The sequence below is a fragment of the Rattus norvegicus genome, chromosome 9, assembly GCF_021556685.1.
Source record: "Rattus norvegicus strain SHRSP/BbbUtx chromosome 9, alternate assembly SHRSP_T2T, whole genome shotgun sequence".
Lineage (NCBI taxonomy): Eukaryota > Metazoa > Chordata > Mammalia > Rodentia > Muridae > Rattus > Rattus norvegicus.
The window spans coordinates 35,566,244-35,575,702 of record NC_141542.1 but is presented as its reverse complement, the minus strand read 5'-3'; the positions used below and the strand labels follow the sequence as shown (position 1 = coordinate 35,575,702).

General features: G+C 38.0%; 1 long non-coding RNA gene across 1 annotated transcript; it reads left to right on the top strand.

The window, feature by feature from the left end:
- Positions 1–6,911: 6,911 nt before the first annotated feature.
- On the top strand, positions 6,912–8,542 carry LOC148003651 (uncharacterized). The gene is made up of 2 exons (XR_015629940.1): positions 6,912–7,024; positions 7,887–8,542. It is a non-coding gene; the product is annotated as an uncharacterized LOC148003651 (long non-coding RNA).
- The last annotated feature ends 917 nt before the right edge of the window (positions 8,543–9,459 follow it).

Below are 9,459 nucleotides of genomic sequence, written 5' to 3'. Positions count from 1 at the left end.
CACTTGATTTTTGACTAAGGAGCCAAAACCATCCAGTGGGAAATGGATAGCATTTTCAGCAAATGGTACTGGTTTAACTGGAGGTCAGCATGTAGAAAAATGCAGATCGAACCATTCTTATCACCCTGTACAAAGCTTAAGTCCAAGTGGATCAAGGACCTCCACATCAAACCAGAAACACTGAAACGAATAGAGGAAAAAGCGGGGAAGAATCGCAAACACATGTGAACTGGAGAAAATTTCCTGAACAAAACACCAATGGCTTATGCTCTAAGATCGAGAATCAACAAATGGGATCTCATAAAACTGCAAAGCTTCTGTAAGGCAAAGGACAATGTTGCTAGCATAAAACAGCAACCAACAGATTGGGAAAAGATCTTTACCGATCCTACTACTGATAGAGGACTTATATCCAAAATATATAAAGAACTCATAAAGTTAGACTGCAGGAAGGCAAATAACCTTATTAAAGAAATGGGATTCAGAGCTAACCAAAGAGTTCACAGCTGAGGAATGTCAAATGACTGAAAAGCACCTAAGGATATGTTCAACACATTTAGTCATAGGGAAATGCAAATCAAAACAACCCTGAGATTCCACTTCACACCAATCAGAATGCCTAAGATCAAATACTCTGGTGACAGCAGATACTGGGGAGGATGTGGAGAAAGAGGAACACTCCTCCATTGTTGGTGGGATTGCAGACTGATACAATCATTCTGCAAATCAGTCTGGAGGTTCTTCAGAAAATTGGACATTGAACTACCTGAGGACCCAGCTATAACACTTTTGGGCATATACCCAAAAAAGATGCCCCAACACATAACAAAGACACATGCTCCACTATGTTCATAGCAGCTTTACTTACAATAGCCAGAAGCTGGAAATAACCCGATGCCCTTCTTTTTTTTTTTTTTTCGTGTCAAGCCAGGAGAGGAAGAGAGGAGAGAGAGAGAGAGAGAGAGAGAGAGAGAGAGAGAGAGAGAGAGAGAGAGAGAGAGAGGAAGAAAGAGTGGAAGAGAGGAAGAGCGGAAGACCCAGATGCCCTTCAATGGAGGAATGGATACAGAAAATGTGGTACATCTACACAATGGAATACTACTCCACTATCAAAAACAATGACTTTATGAAATTCATAGGCAAATGATGGAACTGGAAAATATCATCCTGATGAGGTAACCCAGTCACAGAGAAACACACATGGTATGCACTCATTGATAAGTGGCTATTAGCCCAAATGCTCGAATTATCCTAAATGTACAGAACACATGAAACTCAAGAAGTACGACCAAAATGTGAATTCTTCACTCCTTTAAAAAGGAGAACAAGAATACCATTCGGAGGGGATAGGGAGGCAAAGTTAAGAACAGAGACGAAGAAACACCCATTCAGAGCCTGCCCCACATGTGGCCCATACATATACAGCCATCCAATTAGATAAGATGGATGAAGCAAAGAAATGTAGGCTGACAGGAACCGGATGTAGATCTCTCCTGAGAGACACAGCCAGAATACAGCAAGTACATAGGCGAATGCCAGCAGCAAACCACTGAACTGAGAATGGAATCCTCATTGAAGGAATCAGAGAAAGGACTGAAAGAGTTTGAAGGGGCTTGAGACAGCATATGAACAACAATGCCAACCAACCAGAGCTTTCAGGGACTACCCAAAGACTATACATGGACTGACCCTGGGCTCCAACTGCCCAGGTAGCAATAAATAGCCTTTTAAGAGCACCAGCAGAAGGGAAAGCCCTTGGTCCTGCCAAGACTGAACCCCCAGTAAAGGGGATTGTTGGGGAAAGGGTGGTAATGTGGGGAGGATGGGGAGGGTATCATCCATGTAGAAGGGGAGGGGGAGGGGTTAGGGGGATGTTGGCCTGGAAATCGGGAAATTGAATAAAAATTGAAATGTAAATAAGAAATACCCAATTTAATAAAGGTGGAGAAAAAAGCCACACAACTCAGTTATTTTATGTTTATGCTACATGCATAAATTGGGCATACACACACATACACACACACATTATATATATATATATATATATGTATATATATATATATATACATATATATATTCCCCAACTTTGAGACCCCTTGCTACTCTCAGCTTCTCTAAGGTATACAGTTCTTCTCCATCTTCCTTCCTCCTCTGTCTCTGCAACTTCCAGTACCACCTATTTCTTCCTCTGCCAATCATTGTTTCTATCCTTTATTTGATCAATCAGAATGGAAAAAAGGTTCAGTGACATCACCTAAGTACATGTCAAGTCCTGGCACTTTCTATACCAGAACAGCTCCAGAGAAGCAACCCCCAGATGTTTAATCTCCTCCTACCGATACAGATGCTTCTATTGGACCTGTTCTTTCTCACCTATCCTCAGATGGTTCCACAGACCCTGGACAACAGGGAAACAGCCAACTCTAGGACTGGACAAACATCCCATATCCATGCTTCCAGGTTCCCTAGAGAAATGTCGCCCCAAAGAAAGCAGGAAGTAGTCAGAGATTATGTCAACCCTATTCCTTCTCCACCATCACCTCTAATTTTTCTTTTTTAATGAAACCAAAACAGAATGTTAGTATTCTGTCTACACTCCACCCCCACAGCTACCTGGCAACAGACAGGTATGCTCCACTCCACAGTTGCCTGGCAACAGCCAACTGTGCCTGACACTATATAAAGGGCTGCTTGCCCCCTCTTCATTCTCTCTTGCTCTCTTTGCTTTTCCTCTCTCTTCTGTGCTCTCTTTCCTCTCCCCTATGTCCCTTCTCTCTCCATTGCCCCCTTTCTTCCACGTGCCCATGGCTGGACTCTTTTGTTCCTCCCCTTTTCTACTCTTCTTCTCTCATCAAACCTCTCCATGTGGAACCACGTTGGCTTAGTGTGGTCTGTTTGGATGCAAGCCAAGATATAAATCCCAACACTTGGTCCATAGGGAGTGGCAATAGTAGGAGTTGTGACCCTGTTGAAGTGGGTGTGGCTTTGTTGGAAGAAGTGCATCACTTGGTGCAGGCTTTGAGATCTCAGAAACTGAAACAAGTTCACTTCCCTCTGCCTGCTGATCCAGATATTATTTAACCTGCACTATGTTTGCCTGCAAATTGCCATGCTTCTTGTCATGCTATTAATAGGCTAAACCTCTGAACTCTAAGCCAGCCCCAATTAAATATTTTCCTTTATAAGAGTTGCTGTGGTCATGGTATTCCAAAGGTCACAGCAACAAAATTCTAAGACGTGTTGTTTTCAGTTTAATAGACGAAGAGAGCTGCTGTGCAAGGAGCTGCCTGCTAGTAACTAGCATCACTTTAGAACCAACGGCCCAATCTTCCTCTTTGAAAATGAACATTTCACAGCAAGGTTCCCAGGGAAGTAATCATGGGCCACTTGCTCTTCCTCACTGTCGTATGTTCAAATATGAGTAGAAATGTTTAACGTTTCAGAACTTGAAACTTTGCGGTTATAAAATATTAACTATGGTGGTTTTTCCCTTTAAATCCTTTTTTAAATAAAATTTCATACAATTATATGACAATTTTGCTCACATACACATATCAGACTCTTATTGCCCATTACTTCCCATTAACTAAAATCTCTCTTCCCAATAAGTCACTTGTACACTGTATGTCTTTGGGGGCTCTTAGTTTTGGGGAGAGGTTGTTTTGTTTTGTTTTGTTATTTGAGACTCACTTGGTTTATCCTTGGGTCAACACATTGTCCTTTATATGAAGTAATCCTTGGAGGAAAGGTGATTCAATGCCTTCATAGAGAACATCCAGGTCCCATGACACTTCCCCATCTATGACTGGATATCACCAGTTCCACTTACTTCAGGCCTTGAACTGGCAAACACAAGTCCCCTTCTTTATGTGGAAAAGAAGAATAAGTATGAACTCGTTGTCCACATTCAAATCAGTTATATTCTTAAAAAACTCAGGTGAAGGCCTGGTAAAATGCTTGTTCTTAAAGACTGACCTTTGTAGATACAAGAGTCTTTACTCTTCCATTAAAAATTGCTCCTCCTCTACCACTACGAACTTCTCATGGAGGTCTGGGAAGGTTATTTTTCCCTGGAATTTTCACTATGCTTAACTTGGTAAAACATTTGAAGGTTAGCTTTGAAATTATGAGAGTCCTCCTCAGAATATGGTTCTTCTTGCTATTTTTATCACAAAAAGTTTTAGAAGTAGGTATAAGGTTCATATCCAGCTACTGCTTTCTTTGGAGCTTTTGATAGTGAACCCTTGATATTCAAATTTTGTCTAAATTTGCATTTAGAGAAAGTGCTTTACCATAATTCATTAATTTTTTAATTTCTTGTGATTTATTTTTTAACTTGGGAAGGACAGAGTATCAACTAGCAAGAATTATTCCACAGTAGAAGCAGTGAAATCTGATTTAATTTTGTATTTTAAATTAAAGTTTCAAACACATTTTCAAATTTTTTAACATAGATACTTATTATTTATGACAGGAAATAAACCAGGAAAGTAAAGATGAAAGGTTTCAAAACTGTTAAGATTGCTTTTCTTCTAATAAGTATGGAACAATGATAATTTTATCAGTAGGACTAAATTATACCTGAGATAATTCTCATTCTAAAATATAATTCACAATCTCTTCATATTGCAGAAATCTTTTACCATTTACCTAAATACAAGTCAGCCTTACAACCTTTCCAATTCAACAGGAACAAACTATTAGGTAAACCTGTGGTTTTTGTTTTTTTTTTGTCTTCTCTGAGAGCATGAGCTATCTGAATTTTCTCAAGTGATAATATGTCTTAACCCCTTCCAGTCTCCTTTTATTTTGCTGCTTAACACTAAAGTCCATTCTACAGTAAAATTCTGAACCATCGGGTTTTGTCTTCATTGCCGAGTTTTTTGCCTTTTATGTCTCCTTCTTTTAGAGTTGGTTATCAAAGAGTACTAGTCACATCTTTTCAAGAAGAAACACCCCAACACATTTTAGAAGATATCAATACATCTTTATTTGGGCTCAAGGTTTCAGAAGTTTCAGACAAGTTGCCTTAGAATGGCATAGTGAGCTGGATTCCTGTACTGAAGGGAAAAAACACTCGGAAGATGAGATCAAATCCTTCCTCTTTTTTTTGTCTATTCGTGTCTCAAACTGCCATTAGGGTCATGGACTTGTCCCTGCTTAGAGATGTCTCTCATTTTAAAGATGTAGTTTTCGTTGTTCTAATCTCCCCTGGGGGGCCTCTGTTTCATAAGTAGTAATTATCTTTATTTAGAAATAAATACAGAGACCAACTGACTCCCTACCTTCTTGTCAACATGAAAGTCACTTCTACCTAGACCACCCACAAGGAAGAGAATGATAAATAACTTACTCTTAAATAAATTAGTACCTAGTTATAAACTCACTAAAGTAGATGAAAACCATCTGAGCAGGAGAAAATATTCAAAACATGTCAGGAAAACAAAGCTAAAGAACAGATCTAGAGGAGCAAAGCAGCCTCACCAAGGTACCATAAAGAGAAAACACAGAACTGAAATCTACGTGGCCATCAGTCCATGTGTATGTCAAGAGACCAACAAGTAGACAATTGCTGATTGTCGTACGGATTTTGCTCACATTAGTTCCCACTGATGACAAGTTCTGGTAGAGCTGTTAGTTATCTACTCAACTTAGGCTCTTCCAGAGCTAATTCTATATGTCACCTCTGGAACTGAACTTAACTTTGGGGTCAGGTCAACCTCTTGGCCATGTCTTGATAAAACAAAGAAAAAATGTGCAAGACCAGAAATAGACATTTATACAGGACTATAGTTAGTTCTAGAAACATTCTTATCATCAGCAGATTTTATGATCTTAGTGATCTTGATGTTTATTCGATGGAATGAAGACTATAGTTATTATAACTAGGGCAAATATCCCATAGCACATAGCAGATAGACAACATTAACTGTGATCTGCATTTGTCCTTTGAGACACATACTGCCCTCACTTGGCATTGCTTTAAACATCCTTTATATCACTTAATTATACCTGTAACCATAAACATGCAATGTAAAAATAAAACACATGTCTGGATATGTATATATATATATATATTCATATATACATATATATGTCTTCAAGTTAGTTTGATAATCTCATTTAAGAATTATAAAATATATTAATTTATGTATTAATGGAAAGGGTGCCCAGTAAAGTAAAAAGAGAAAAAGTTATGGCAGAATGATACATAGTAATGAAGTGTTTAGCTAGTTTTTATAACAAAGCTGTAAATTATTAAAGCTTTAACTCTTAAATGACTTTTAGGCTTTTCCATGAAAATAGGTTAACTCTAAGAAAAAATGTTTTCTGGGTCTGCATACTTGCAGATGTCTATGAGGGTAAGACCACTGAAGTACATCAACTTTTAGTGCAATTAAGAATCCAAAGATTATGCCTATTAATATTTTGTATTAACTCTCTATTTTCTCACATATTCTAGAAATGGGTAGCTTATATGGAAAGACATTGGAGACCTATATATGGGAATTTGACTCACAGTCCAGAGAGTAAGTGCAGTCTTGAAAGAAGAACCACGATAAGACCTTGTCATGTTAGCTTTGTGGTTCCCTGGAAATAAATGTCAGACACAATCTAATAAGGAAAATGGTAAAAGAAGCACAGGAAATTTACCTTTTAAGTGTCACTCATATTTAATTTACATTCTGTTATGCTTGATGAAAAGTATGAGGAATGACTGGACTGCCAGGTGGAAGATGAATCAAATCCACACTGTGACATGTGAGGAAATATCTGACCTGTTATTGCAACTGACACTTCCTGTTTGGAACAGGTAAAACAGAGCAGCAAAGCCTATATCTATGAACCATAACAGCAAGACTCATGAGTCATGGCTATAGAATATTTGCACTAAAAACTAAACAGTGTATGGAGTCTTTTCACTGTGGATGCCAGAAGAGCCAGGAAGAATATTATATACAGAAGAAGTATCTACAGGGATCCCAAATGTGGGCTCAAGTGTGAGACTGCTGCTACAAACCAGGTATGCAACTAAGAACTTCATATTCCTGATCAAGGAAGACATGGGTGCCTCAAGATCTGGATATATGCTTTGGCTTGTAAGCAGAAATTGAATCTGATATAAGCTATGCACTGTAGCTGTGGGTATATGAGCAGACTGGCCATAAAATCACTAATGCAGGATGGGACACAACTAAAATATGCTGACTTGGATGTGGATAAAACTCAGTGTTGGATATATTATTACTTCTTTACACATGAATTTATCCATAGAGCTGTCCCACACATGCAATAAGAGAACTCTAACATTTCAGCACACAGTGAAAGACAGGAAGTTGGATTTCTTCTAGGGCTAACTTGAATTAGGCTAATGGGTTTTTCTATACAGGTTAAACAAAATTTGCTCACAGTTCAGAGAGTAAGTGCAATCTTGAAAGAACCACAGGAAGTGTCAGTTGCAAGAGCAGGTCAGATATTTCCTCATATGTCACAGTGTGGATTTGATTCATGTTACATCTGGCAGTCCAGTCATTCTTCATATTTTTCATCGGGCAGAAGAAGATGTAAATTAAATATGAATGGCACTTAAAAGGTAAATTTCCTGTGCTTCTTTTACCATTTTCCTTATTAGATTGTGTCTGACATTTATTTCCAGGGAACCATAAAGCTAACATGACAAGGTCTTATTGTGGTTCTTCTTTCAAGATTGCACTTACTCTCTGGTCTGTGAGTTAAATTTTCTTTAACCTGCATGGAAAAACCCATTAGCCTAATTCAAGTTAACCCTCGAAGAAATCCAACTGCTACTATAATTTGCAAGGACTTTTATTCTGATGTGTAGTTGCTTGGCCGGACTGAGAGTGACTGGAGCATGTATTTTATAGGACATGCAGCCCAGGATTGGATGTAGATATGATGTACCCATTACTTCCATCAACATGAAACTCTCAAGAAACAGTGGTGGAGAGGAAAACAGCTTCCTGAAGATGAAAATATAGGCACTGGGGGGCAAAAAACCACTGATCATCTGACATAATGTCCTGCCAGGAGTGTTCATAAATTTAAAGGCCTGTGAAGCTGTCATGCTCTTTGCTTTGTGAACAAATATTGTTTCTGGCTCCTACCCAAACAGTCAAATGCAAAGTGTTCATCCAGGTTCTACATTGCTATAAAGAGTTACTTCACTTTTTAAATTTATTTTGTTATTTGTTGGCACACTAGCCATTCGCAGTGATAGGCTTCATATAGGTATCTCATGCAAATATATCATATTCATTAGTCACATTTATTTTCCACAAACTTGTTTCTTCTCCTCTGTTATAATCAAGTTCGTTCTTCCAGGTATTTTCATGGCTTTTGCTTTTATGTCCACTATCTACATGACTATGTATCTATATAAAACTCGAGGATCTACAAGTAAAAGCAAGTGGTATTTCTCTGAGTGTTAGCTATTTAGCATGGTGATCTCTTGTTTTATCAACTTTTCTGTAAAAAGAATGATTTCATTTCTCTTTGTGGCTGAATAAAAATTCATTGCTCATGTACGGCATGCATTTTTAACCATTGATCTTTGGAAAGACATCTAAGCTGATTCTCCAGCTTGCCTATTATTAATAGTGCTGTTAGAAGCACTAATGTATAAGTATTTCTGCACTATGTTGATATGAACCTCTTCATGTAAATATCCTGAGACATGCAATGATTCTATTTTCATTTTAATGGTCAATAGAACTTCTTCATTGATTCTACCAGTGACTGGGTAAATTTATATCCTTTTCAGTAGTATACATTTATATCTATATCAATGTTGGTGTGTATTGCAATTTATTTTCATTGTCTTATGTGTTTTTCCAGCATGTGTGCTTTGCTCTGCTATACCAGGCCCACTCTGGTCCATAAGATATGAGGGCAACTGTTTTGTCATGACAAATAGAATAGATTTAATTTATAAGTTGCTACTAAACTTGTATTTTTCAGTCAGTTGTAATTTACTCAGTTGATTTTCCTGTATTTACTCTTATCTGCTATTAACAAGATAATTATTTGGTTGTTTACAGGTCACACTATAGAAACACAAACTTATGCTCTCTGTTCAATATAATTATTAGCAGAGACACTTGGTTCCTAGATTGTTTCTGGAGGTTCTGAAAAAAATATTTTCATCTGAATAACTGTTCTCTTGTCTTTGGCTATTTGCAACTCTAGTACTATGTGCAGTATTGCAGGGATAGGCTCAACATAGACCATCCAAGTAACTCTAAATTCCAACAGACTGAATACATATAAACATACAGCCATCCAGGGCTTAAGATGGAGCAGGGGTCACCTGAAAGGAGGACTGGAAATGAAAAAGGGCAGGGGGTGAGAGAAACATGGAGCCAAGACAGTGTTCTGACCAAGGCTCAGAGTTTAATATTCAGCACAGTGTGTATAAGGAAAGAAACCAGATAACCCATC